General features: G+C 36.5%; 1 pseudogene; it reads left to right on the top strand.

The window, feature by feature from the left end:
• Positions 1-7,089: 7,089 nt before the first annotated feature.
• Positions 7,090-10,547, top strand: LOC140820050 (putative late blight resistance protein homolog R1A-3; annotated as a pseudogene).
• The last annotated feature ends 2,232 nt before the right edge of the window (positions 10,548-12,779 follow it).

Here is a 12,779-nt window from a genome sequence, read left to right as displayed (position 1 = left end):
GAAGTTCTTTGAATCATACTTCGTCCAATTACATGTTCTCTCTACATCTACACAAATTTATTTATGTCTTGTAAAAGTTCTTTGAATCCTACTTTTGAACAAAAAAATGACACTCTGTTTTGCAAAAAGTAACATGTGTGAAGTGTCGATGAAAGACGAAGAAAAGTAACTATTGGTAAGACTTTTGGATTTGCTGGCTTACAATGGCTATTCAATGTTTCCACAAGAAACTCTTCATTATATTTTATTATCTTGATAAATGCATTAATAAATTTATTCAAATTTCCATTGTTGAATGGATTTCATATTATTTTTAAGTTATTTATTTATTTTTCTTTGAAGTTGGTTATTTATTTTAAAATCATAGTTTGCAATTTTTTTGCTATAATAAATTGTTTTTTTCTATGATCACATTTTTAAGAATATATATTATATATGTGTGCGCAAATATATATATATATATATATATATATATATATATATATATATATGTTAGAACACATTAGAGTAAAAATTAGCTCTTTTTTTTGTTTTTAATGATTAAGCCGAAAAACCAAGGTATCCTGCAAAAATGATACTAATCTACTTTTATGGGTGTTTGAGTTGGTAGAATGTGTGAGTATTTGAATAATAGTCAGGAGTTCGATTTCACCTACCAACATTTTCTTTAGCGATATTGTCGCACTTGGTTTCACCTAGTACGGTTTTATATGACTAGCTTATTATACAGATTATTGCATTAGTTCAGGGGTTTAGTTAGTACACATCGAAGGGTAAGGATTAAGAATTACTTCTTAATGAAAGAAAAATGATATTAATCGAACTATTAGATATATTAAATAGCTTCGCCAACACAAAAATAAAGAAAACAAATCATATTAAGGTTATATCTGACATTTTTTTTTATATAAATTGTAAAGATTCCAATATCGTCAAAGCATGTTAAAATAGTATTTGTGGGATATTCATAATAAATGTGGCAAATAAGAATTTGATTAGAAAGAAAATTGTTAGCATTTGAATAAATATACAAAATTCATCGGACTTATTCACACAAGAAGTAGATCGATGTGAAACCTTGAATTAATACTTAAAAAAAACTAGTATAAACCAGTAAAACACAACTAACGTCAATACAAAAAATAAAAGAAATAAACGGGACACGTGTCATTCTTAAGAATACAAAATCCCATGTGAGACAGTCTCACATGTCACAGAAGTTCTTTGAATCATACTTACTCCAATTACATATTCTCTCTACACCTACATGAATATCCGTGATATCGTTTCACAATAGACCTACTCTATAAAAAATTGAAGGAGTAACTCCTCATGAAGTTATCAATGCTGACATGAGCATGACCAACTAATATCTTCGTCTCATGTTTAGTATTGAAGCGAAATTACATAAATGGTATAATTTTTTTGTTTTATTAAATAACTTTATATTTAAGAAACAAAATGATTTTAAAAACTACAAATGATTTTAAGAAAATACAATTATACATAATTAAATTCTAAAATACAATTAAAAAATTCACAAAGTTATAAAACAAAATACGCATAATTAAATTACACATTATTAAAAAGTTGAGAAATTCCTCTATTCTGATACAAAAATAATATCTATCTAGATAGGGTTGGCTGCTCTATGTTGCTAAAAGAACTGAAAACATTTACAAACTGTTTGTCACGAAAATTGCGGGCGTGCCAGGCACGTGTTCGTGCCAAAATTGTGAAATAATCTGACTTCTAATCAAACGTTGTGAATCTCGATTCGATCGTTTGTTATAATTCCTTCGAAATGGCTCCAAAAATAAGAACGTGAAACTAGGAAAATAATGAATTAAAGGGGGAATTTATAAACAACATCAACATTTGTTATGTTTTTATAAATTCGAACGAAGAATTTACAATAAACTTGAAGGAACATGCTGAAATCTATGGAAATTGATTACTGAAAATAAAAATAGCGACAAAAGAAATGTGAGAATTTTTGCAGAGAGCTTGCTGTAGCTTTTTTGTGTGTAGTTGTTGAGAGTGTTTTCTGATCGTCTTCACCCACTTTTGTTCCAATCTGTACGACAGTTTTCCCTTCCCCCGTCACTCCACGTTCGTCCACTTCCTTCCACGTCGGGCCGTGGCAGCGAACTGCTATCACGTTTCTTCATTGGGCCACTGTATTTTTACTTGGGCTTTTTCTCTGTTTGGGCTGTATCTCCTTGGCTCCCAAGAATTTGGCTAAATTACTACAAGTTGGGTAATGGCCCATCTATTTGGGCTAAACAATTGCCCCCCGTAGCCAATTTGGCCCATGGGCCAATTTGGCTATGTGTGTAATAATTCCAATGTATTAGCTCATTTATAAGTTGGGTCCAAGTGCTAATACGATATATAGGATGAGGAGGCAGATGAGGAGAAAAAGAAAGATAGCAGTGTGGTTTACAGCACCATTCCTCCTAGACTTCTTCCTTGCCTTCTTCTCCCAAAATCATCCAATTCTTCATTGCTTCTCACAACCGATCCTCTTTCACTTTGAGAAAACTAATCAACCCCTCACGGAGATCCCATATCCCACATCAACCAAGTTTCTGAAAATTGCCATCATCAACATCATTCCCATCAAGCCATACCATCTCAAGGTAAGTATATTTCACCATTTTTCTCAATCCTCCATCATAAAAATATTTTAGAATATGTCACATTTCATATTGCACTCAAGGTGTTTGTGCATATGTCTGAGTGAGATTTTTATGAGAAATACCTTGCAACACCACTGCATGATATCTTAGATAATATGCCTTCAATGTTTTCAGCTTTTCAGGATTCAAGCCTCACTTTTTCGAGACATTGATTCAGGTGCAGAATTTCAGGGAACAAAAGAGAAGTTGGATGGCATGCTCGCTGACCGCCATGTCCACTTTACATCAGAAAAATGCTGAGTTCGATGTGAAGGAAGGACTGGTGAAAAAATTAGAGATGGAACTCGTTCAACACAAAGTCGACATGGTAGCCCTTCTACACGAAAGTGAGGGTCTAAAAGCTTCCTCTGATAGACTCAAGACCGACATCCAATGCTTGGGCGATGATTTGATAAATCAGAAGCAGGCCTATCAACAATGGGAAGATACCTTGAAGGCTGCTGAGCAGATCCGAGCCGAGTGCTTGTCCAAATGGGAAGAGCTACGTCAACTTGATTTCTCTTGAAGACTCCGTCTCATCTTTATGGCAATCTTGGTTTATGCTTTGGTATTTTGTGGAATTTCTGGAACACTAATGTAGTGTTTTCTTGACATGTTACACTTGTTTGCCATGATTTGGCTTGTTCTTTTTGCTTCGTGAATGTTGATGAATGACTAGAAACTCAACTTTGCTGTTGGAATATAATGTTGTTTGGATATCCATTGCTTGGGGTTTGTTTGCAGGTATTCACACTTTTGGCATACTACATTTACAAGGGAAACTCTGCCAAAATTTTTCTAAAAAGGGAACATCTCATAACGACGCAAACCAACACGAATCAACACATATTCTCAATGAACGGCCAAACCATATTTTCCCATTAAAGTTCAGTGAAGTTTCAAGTCCTGCACTAAATGAACTTCGCTTTGTCACCAATTTGGCCAACTAACATAACAAAAATTCCTCTCAAAATACATCAACTACAGTGAATTCCATGAGCAATCATTTTATTTATTCACAATGCTCCATCATTATTTACAAACAACTTCAGCAATGAATGGCTTAAAAGCCTATTCCTCACATATTTACAGAAACTTCTTAAGAGCCAATATGACAAAGCTAACCAAAGTGGCCATCTAGCCTACTTTGTACAATACTTTTCATCTATTCCATCTTTATGAACCATCTCCGGCTGTTGATCTTCCATCCGAGCCAGAGCTAAGATTAAATCCTCCATTTGTAACTTTTCTTCCTCGCTACCTCCACATTCCTCCTCAAATATTACTTCAGCTCTATCGATATCCCACAACTCCTGAGATTGCACTTCGTTCACCAGCAGCTGCATTTTGGCTTTCCACTCGGAAGTTGCAGCGACTTCCATCTCTTCTTTAGTGAATTTAATCATCGACCTCCTCGATAATAGGTCGAACCATGGGTCTAGGAGAGACCATGGCAGTAGGTTTGAGCACCTTCTCAACTGCTTCATTAACTTTTTGAATATCCATGTATACTTCTCCTGATTGCCCATACACCCTGTAGTTACGAAACATAATTAGACCAAAAGCTCCATCATAATATCTAGCTTCCACGACATTGGAATTATATTGATACGGCTGTGAATCAGCCTGTAACACTTCAACCTCAGCTTCCTTATACATTAACAATAACCGGTGCATGAAGAATGACACACAATGATTGGTGTGAATCCAATCCCTCCCTAACAAAGTATGGAAGCTAACACTGAAATTGACAACGAAGAAGGTTGACAGAGAGGATCGAGACCCTACAGTGACATTTGCTGGTAAAACTCTCAAGGTTTTGGTGGATTCTCCGGTACAAGCTACCACAAATACTTCTGTAGGAATCCAGTCTTCCACATTCTTCCCCAACTTCTGAAGGATCCTGTAGAGTAGAATATTCACAGCTGACCCATTATCTATCAGTACCCTAGACAACGACTTTCCATTCACATGTGCTACAATGTAGAGTGGTTTGATATGTTTCGTCATTTCGTTGGTGGGTCGTTTCATCAACACTCTTTTCTCTTCATCGACAAGAACACCGACGCTCTCATTCAAAATATCAGTTTGAATGGATTCTGTACCACTCTGATTTTCAGTGAATACATTGGATTCAAATGTTCTTTTGCGCTTAAACTCCTCTGGCAGCACTAACAAACCAGTGGCACATTCAAATGAAATGAGAATACCCTGAAAATAGCTTTCTTGACAACATTACTGTCTTCCTCCATCAACAAGTCATCATCCTCCTCTTCTTTATCTTCAGTAGCCTTCCTCCCAAATTTTTTCTTCTCTCTTAGTGATTCCTCCACCTTAGATCTGCGCTCAGCAGCTTTTTGTCTCAACAGACGTCGTTTTTGGGTCCGAGAAAGCAGTTTTAAGAACTTTGGATGCTCTACCCGCCTCCATATACCAATGGGGATTGCTCTAGGAGGAATAAAAAAACGAGATTTTCTTTCATATCTATTATCGGTGTCTAGAGGTGTTGGCCTCTGTATTAGCTTCTGGAATGACTGTCGGTCACTCCTTCCCTCGCCATTCATTGACCCATGAAATGAAACCTTTCCGAGGTGCTGGTTCTCCGGCCTTTTGGCCATGGATCCCCTACTGTACCTCATATTCCTCCCACTATAATACATATCATCTCCACTGTGACAGCGGCCTTTTCCATGAAAAGTTTCTGTCTTGTTCTCCTTTACCTCAAACATCATTTTCCGAGGCAGTGTGGCATACCAAATAAAAGCAGTACTAGTCAATGAATTGGGAAACAAGCGTAACTTGTAGTTGGAAAAATTATCCAAATTTGCTAGTTCCTCACACTGTATTTTAAACCTCGCCACATGTTCCACGTTAGATTGACGGTCTTCCCTCGAGTATAAAGTAAAGTCTGAAATGTGATATCCTCGTGGGTAAGGATTTTCACGATCAACAACATCGAGGTATGGCTTATGAAACTCTGGTTGGTTGAATGGCCTCACTCCCGGGCCATACAACTCTTGAATAACATCATGTATAGTCTCGGAGTCCAAAACTGGAGTTTTTCGCAATGGGTGCAGGGAATAATTTGCCCCCCGAGTGTTATTCCCCGAACCTAGCACTGAATATCCACGCATTCCCCCATCACCATACATCATTGGATGTAAGTTAGGAGACGTCACAGAGTACATATTACCAGCCATTTGTTTACTGTTACTGCAATTTTGGAATTTTAACCCCAATTCCTCATACCTTTTGTGCGGAGGAGTGTACCTTCCTTCCCTGGCAGATTGAGGAATCAATGCTTCTTCCAAGCGGCGATTTTCACCTGCTTGAGGAATCCCCGATCCTTGGCCTTGATCTTTAAATAGTTTAGTGTACGCTTCTTGAAATTTTTCGTTTTCTGATGTAACAACCTCTCCTTTTGTAGACTTCCTCCATTCCTTCATCTCTGCCACAAATTTCATTATAACAGTAGCAAAAGCTTGGGTCATTTCTCTGAGATCACTGCGGATATTCTTTTCCATAGTCAACATGAAGTTTGTTGAAGGTCCATCACCATCCGAAACAGCAATTCCTTCCTTCATAGTCTCTTCCTCGAACTGGTGAACAAGTCTTTCAACAGTTCTTCCATCTGGATCAGTTTCTTCTTCCTGTGAGCGATGAACTTTCCCCTGTGATGGAGGAATTCCCTCATTCTTCTCAGTATGCTTTGGAGGCATTTGGTCCCACCGGGCGTGCCAACTTGTTTGTCACGAAAATTGCGGGCGTGCCAGGCACGTGTTCGTGCCAAAATTGTGAAATAATCTGACTTCTAATCAAACGTTGCGAATCTCGATTCGATCGTTTGTTATAATTCCTTCGAAATGGCTCCAAAAATAAGAACGTGAAACTAGGAAAATAATGAATTAAAGAGAGAATTTATAAACAACATCAACATTTGTTATGTTTTTATAAATTCGAACGAAGAATTTACAATAAACTTGAAGGAACATGCTGAAATCTATGGAAATTGATTACTGAAAATAAAAATAGCGACAAAAGAAATGTGAGAATTTTTGCAGAGAGCTTGCTGTAGCTTTTTTGTGTGTAGTTGTTGAGAGTGTTTTCTGATCGTCTTCACCCACTTTTGTTCCAATCTGTACGACAGTTTTCCCTTCCCCCGTCACTCCACGTTCGTCCACTTCCTTCCACGTCGGGCCGTGGCAGCGAACTGCTATCACGTTTCTTCATTGGGCCACTGTATTTTTACTTGGGCTTTTTCTCTGTTTGGGTTGTATCTCCTTGGCTCCCAAGACTTTGGCTAAATTACTACAAGTTGGGTAATGGCCCATCTATTTGGGCTAAACACAAACAAATATAAAAAACTAAATTAGTAATATTTAATTAGAAAAATATTCCTGAGATTATCCAATGGGGGACGACTCCACTTTCCATTATTGGTTTGCTGCTCAAACAATGACCACTCAAAGTGCGCATCCCTCAATTATTGTGCAAGAAATCAAAGCTTGATTGAATTTGGGAGCTGAGAAATTATCAGTGATCAGCAATGGCAGCTTATGCATCTCTTCTCTCTCTCGGACATATTCTTGACCACTTACTGCAACACCCACCGCGCCAAATGGATGTTCTTGACAAAGCCCAGATCGATTCTTTGCTCGAAAATCTCACTTTCCTGCGAGATTTCTTGAAGATTTTCGCTGATAAGTGGGGACGAGATTCAGGCGTTGGAGGAAAAAATCTCAAGATCAGCATATGCAGCGGAAGATATCATGGAAAGTCATGTGGTGGATCTAATTCTTGGAAATACTGAAGCTGGAAGCGAAAGGAGTGGGATATTTAGTTATTTCTACCTTTTTTTAAAGAAAATGACCCTCCCGTTTGTATCGAGTAGCTCCACTCTGTTCAGTCGACATTTGGAGATAGTAATAAAAGAAATCTGTTCTCTGAAGAAAGATGTGATGAAGATTAAGGAAACTGAAGGGATCAAAATCATGGAGCAGCCAAGAAAAGCTGCGACTGCTGATTCTTTCCTACGAGGTGCATCTGATAGCAAGAATACTATGGTGGGATTTCATGAAGATTTGAATCAAATAATGGAGACACTCACCGGGGACGAATCAAATCTCCAGATTCTCCCCATTGTTGGGATGGGAGGCATCGGCAAGACTACCCTTGCAAAAAATGTTTTCGACAATCCATTAATTGTATGCCACTTTGATCTTCAAGCTTGGGTTACAATATCTCAACAATATAGTGTGAGCGAAATCCTTTTAGGCCTATTAAAAGAGATTGGAGGTGAAGAAATCGCTCAAAAGAATGATGATGAATTAGGATTATGTCTACATAGAAGTTTGTTTGATAGAAGATATTTCATTGTAATGGATGATCCACATCGATGTTTGGGATGACATAAAGAGGTTCTTTCCTGATAATAACAATGGTAGTCGAGTCTTGGTCACCACGAGATTATCAAATGTTGCTGATAATTTTTTCTCGTGTAACCCTCATCAACTACATTTGTTAGACGAAGATCAAAGTTGGGCTTTGTTTTGTGACAAGGTGTTTGGAAAAGAAAGTTGCCCTCTTGAGTTAGAGGAAGTAGGAAAGACAATTGTGAGAAACTGTGGAGGACTTCCTCTAGCCATTGTTGCTATCAGCGGACTTCTTGCAAAGTCTAGTCGAACGGTTGAATATTGGGAGCATGTTGCTAACGATACACATGAGGCATTAAATAAGGGAGGTGATGGGCTCTGTTTTGAGATATTATCTTTAAGTTATAAGCACTTACCTGTTCACCTAAAACCATGTTTCCTTTATATGGCCATATTTCCAGAAGACTTTGAGATTCGCGTTTCAAGACTCGTTAAATTATGGGTCGCGGAGGGGATTCTTAAACCCATGAGTTCTAGAAGTTTGGAGGAAATTGCAGAGGATAATTTAAAAGATTTAATAGATAGAAATCTGATTCAGGTTCATGATTACGGGTCTAGAAACAAAATCAAAACTTGCACCATCCATGATCTCTTAAGAGACCTATGCCTCAGGGAAGCTCAAAAGGAGAAATTTCTTTGTGTGATCCATAGCCTCAACGGTCCTCCCAGAAGCATCAATAATATGCGTCGTCTTATTATTCAGCGAAACTCCGATGAAGAGGTGTTTCAACAACAGGTCTTTGATGCCAGGAATTTTGCATCATGTACCCGTTCATTGATATGTTGGGAATTAGAATCCACATCTATAAAGCTGCCAGTTTGTTTTAGACTGCTAAGAGTACTCAACATGGATGATTTCTACTCGTGCGAAGAAATTCTACAACTTGTCAACTTGAGATACATTTATTTCGATGCTTCATCGAATCCAAACCTGTTGAATCCTTTAGAATCTCTATCCCTACTATGGAATCTGCATACTATCATCATTGCTGGTACTTTGTGTGGCTCTGTGACGCCAACAAATCTACCGGCTGAAATATGGAAATGCCGCAACTCAGACATCTAAAAATGGAACAAGGAGACTTCTATTTGCCTGATCCTCCGAGCACCAACAGCAAAAATGGGAGGCGAGATATTTTTGTTATGAAAAACCTGCAAACACTCTGTACAATAAGGAATTTCAGGTGCACGGATGAGGTTGTTCACAGAATGCCAAACTTAAAAAAACTGGGAATCACTTACTGGCAATTCCCCAGTGGCTTTGGATGGGATCACTATGAAGTTTACAATCTTTCCAATTTACGTAATCTCGAATCACTTATATTTGGCAGTTATGAGAATGTGCTGCGAAATCTCTGCTTTCCACAATCGCTCAAGAAGTTGACTTTGGAAAACTGCCGAGTGCCTTGGGAAGATTTGACGGTGGTCGGCTCACTGCCTCATCTCGAAGTTCTCAATTTGATGGATAAAGCAGTCAAAGGGCGCGAATGGAATCCCGTGGAAGGAGAGTTTCTTGAATTGAAGTCCTTGAAAATTTTTTCCACAGATCTTGTGGAGTGGACAGCAGACAGCTCTCACTTCCCACGCCTTGAGAAACTCATACTCGGGTATCTTGAATTCTTAAAGGAAATCCCAGAAGGCATTGGAGAAATACCAACACTTCGATCGATTTTATTAGTATTCTGTAGTGATTCAGTCTATTCTTCTGCAGAGAAAATACAAGAGGAACAACTGGAGCTTGGAAATTACGAATTCCAGGTTCGTATTAATGGTGCAGACAGAAAGAAGTACTCGGTTGGCTGATTAGTGCATTCGATGTGTAAGAAATCGCTCAACTTTCATTGACAAAGTTGCTAAGATAAACACTTCTAGATGATAGATGAGTGTTACCAGAGTTGTCCGATCGCATTGTCGAGTCGATAAGGTTTGAGGTGACGTGTTTTGTTATTCTTAATGTCAGCATAATCAATTATCGTGTAGAACATTTTCTCACTAAAATATTGTGAGGTGTGTTCTGAGTCGTATAGCAGCTTACTCATGCATATTTCTCGTTTTACCTTTTCGTCTGGATCAAAAGACTTAGGGAAAACAAAACAAAAAATTGTTATCAGAGTTGTTGGATCTTAGCACAAGGACACTCGGGGGAATTTTGTTGATGATTATTGTATTAGTTTGATTTAACCTGTATCTAACATTACTGGTGATAATAATCATGTATTCATTCAAAATTTTAAAATCATCATAAACAATGAACAATATAGTAAGCCCTAACTATATTTACCTAGAAATAATTAGGAGAGTTTAGTTTGTATTCAAATGAAAAAGGTCTAAAGCGCAAAGCATGTTACAAAATAATTATTTTTAATTGTATTCAAATACTATTAATTACCTCGATCCATCATTAATTTAATTTAAAAAATAAAAACTTAACTCAATTTATATTGTTTGAATTTTAGAACACATGTGCATCACATATTTTGGATATTTTGGAACTCTCTTGTTTTGTGTGTAATGTTCTATAGTAAAAAATATATAGTATAAAATGTTACTGAAATTTGATATCTACCACTGGATTAAGATGATCTTGATCATTTATTGTCGAAGGAGACTTGTAAAAAATAATGTAGAATGTTATGAAAACTTGATCTCTAACCTTGGATTAGAATGATCTAGACCATTTATTATTGTAGGAGACTAGTATATATAGGTAGATGCAAATCAAAATAGGGATTAAGCAAATGTCCTCTTATGAATGTCGGTATTGTGAATAAATAAAGGCAATACAAATCCAAAGCAAATTCATTACAATTTTCTTTTTGCCAAGTTAGTGGTTGGAGATCAAATTGTAAATAATTAGCTTGATGATAAGGTATGATTTGCTCTCTTCCTACAAAACTTTAGTCAGTTTATGTCTCTTATTTCGATAGAATCTGTATTTGGCTGGTTGCTAATAGTATGACTCTGCTAAGAAATTCATACTAAGAAATTGAACTTCGTATAAGCTTCATGGGATCTAACATGATTCAGGATAGAAAGGGATTGAGGCGTGAAGAATCTCCTTTCGTAGGTTACCTTATAATAAGTAATTTAACACAAATTTTTATGTGCTTAAACATTTGATTACCTCCTATCTTGAATATCATAATACTTGTGACTAGGCACACACGTTGTGTGTGTAATATAAGACATGAATATTATATATTACTCATATTTTGTTTCTCAAATTTTGATTTTGTTATGATATTTACAAAATTAAATATGATATACGATTTAGTAAAATAATTTTTCTATAATAATGAATATGAAAATTTAATAACAATCTTAAACCCCAAACCCTAAACCTTTTTGGATGTTTTTTTGGTTAAAAAAACCCTAAAAAACAATATTAGCTCTAGATTTCATGAGCATGAAATGGGTTTAAACCATGCTCCTGGAGAAAGGAAATGGAAAGTGGAGTTTACAACCAAATACTGTAATGATCCACTGATCCTAGACCATTGAAATATTCAAAGATTCATGAGGAAAACATGGTTTTTTTTTTATTGATACTCGCTCTAAAGTCGATAAAGTAAAGAATGTTTTTGAATACTCCAGTGTGTTACAAAAAAAAACATGGTTTCGTGAAAGATACTGCGAAGGTAAGATTCTTGAGAATGTTGAACGCCAAAATCTTAGAGAAAGTTTTTGGGGTTCAAGCGAATTAAGCCTCCATCTCCGGTGGGAATGTTGAAGGCTTTGGAGATATTGTCATGAAGATCTTGAATGGAATTTCGGTCTTTTTTGGCTGTGCATCCATGGTGCTCGATGACCGAAAGAATGGGATTCTCCATGAAGGGTAGTATTGGAATTAAAAAAAATTCACCAAGAGTTAATTATGTATTTCTCTCTTAATTAATAATATGTAGATATCCTATAGTATTTAGCAAATAATATTCTATCGTCAATTACAAGCAAGACATTATTTGTGCATCGAATTAATAATTGTATAGCTATTCTGATTTAATTATAGTGTTTGGTTCGGCGCATTTATCCTGGTAAAAAATGTAACATGATTGTGTGATTTTGGTGTCCTTTACGAGGTGGAATCTTACATTCCCTCTGCCATTTGTTCCATGCTTATTTATAATCAAGTAAAAAGGTGCTAAAAACCAAATACCCGAGTATGACCTGAAGGCTCTCATTGAACTATATAACGGTGTCTATCAGCCACAATTTTAAACACATGAAAAGAAAGATTGAACGAACATCTAAAGAAAATAAACTTACACTACAAAATTCAAAAGTTGCCAATGGACTTTCAAGAAAAGGAATTACAATTCTAATGCATCTGAAAGATTGCCAACAATTGCTTTTTTCCCATCAGCTAAAAAACAATCAAATGCATCTAAAAGACAGGCAACAATAGTTTTAGTAACCTGAAAAACCAAAGCTTTAACAACATTTCGCGCATATTATAAAGAGGGCTTGGTAGATACTACTATATGCGTCTTCATCTATTCAACATGACAAATGTGCTGAAGAATGAAGCATGATCACACTTCCATATATAATCGTTGAATGAGTGATCATAATTTATCAATTCAACGTATATGTTATACATTGAGGCTATGTTTGGTGTGTAGGATAGGATAATTAATTGGATTGATGTCAAAACTCAAGGTAAAGA

Source organism: Primulina eburnea, chromosome 18, assembly GCF_022965805.1.
Source record: "Primulina eburnea isolate SZY01 chromosome 18, ASM2296580v1, whole genome shotgun sequence".
NCBI classification, from domain to species: domain Eukaryota; kingdom Viridiplantae; phylum Streptophyta; class Magnoliopsida; order Lamiales; family Gesneriaceae; genus Primulina; species Primulina eburnea.
This window is presented reverse-complemented; position numbering and strand designations above follow the sequence as displayed.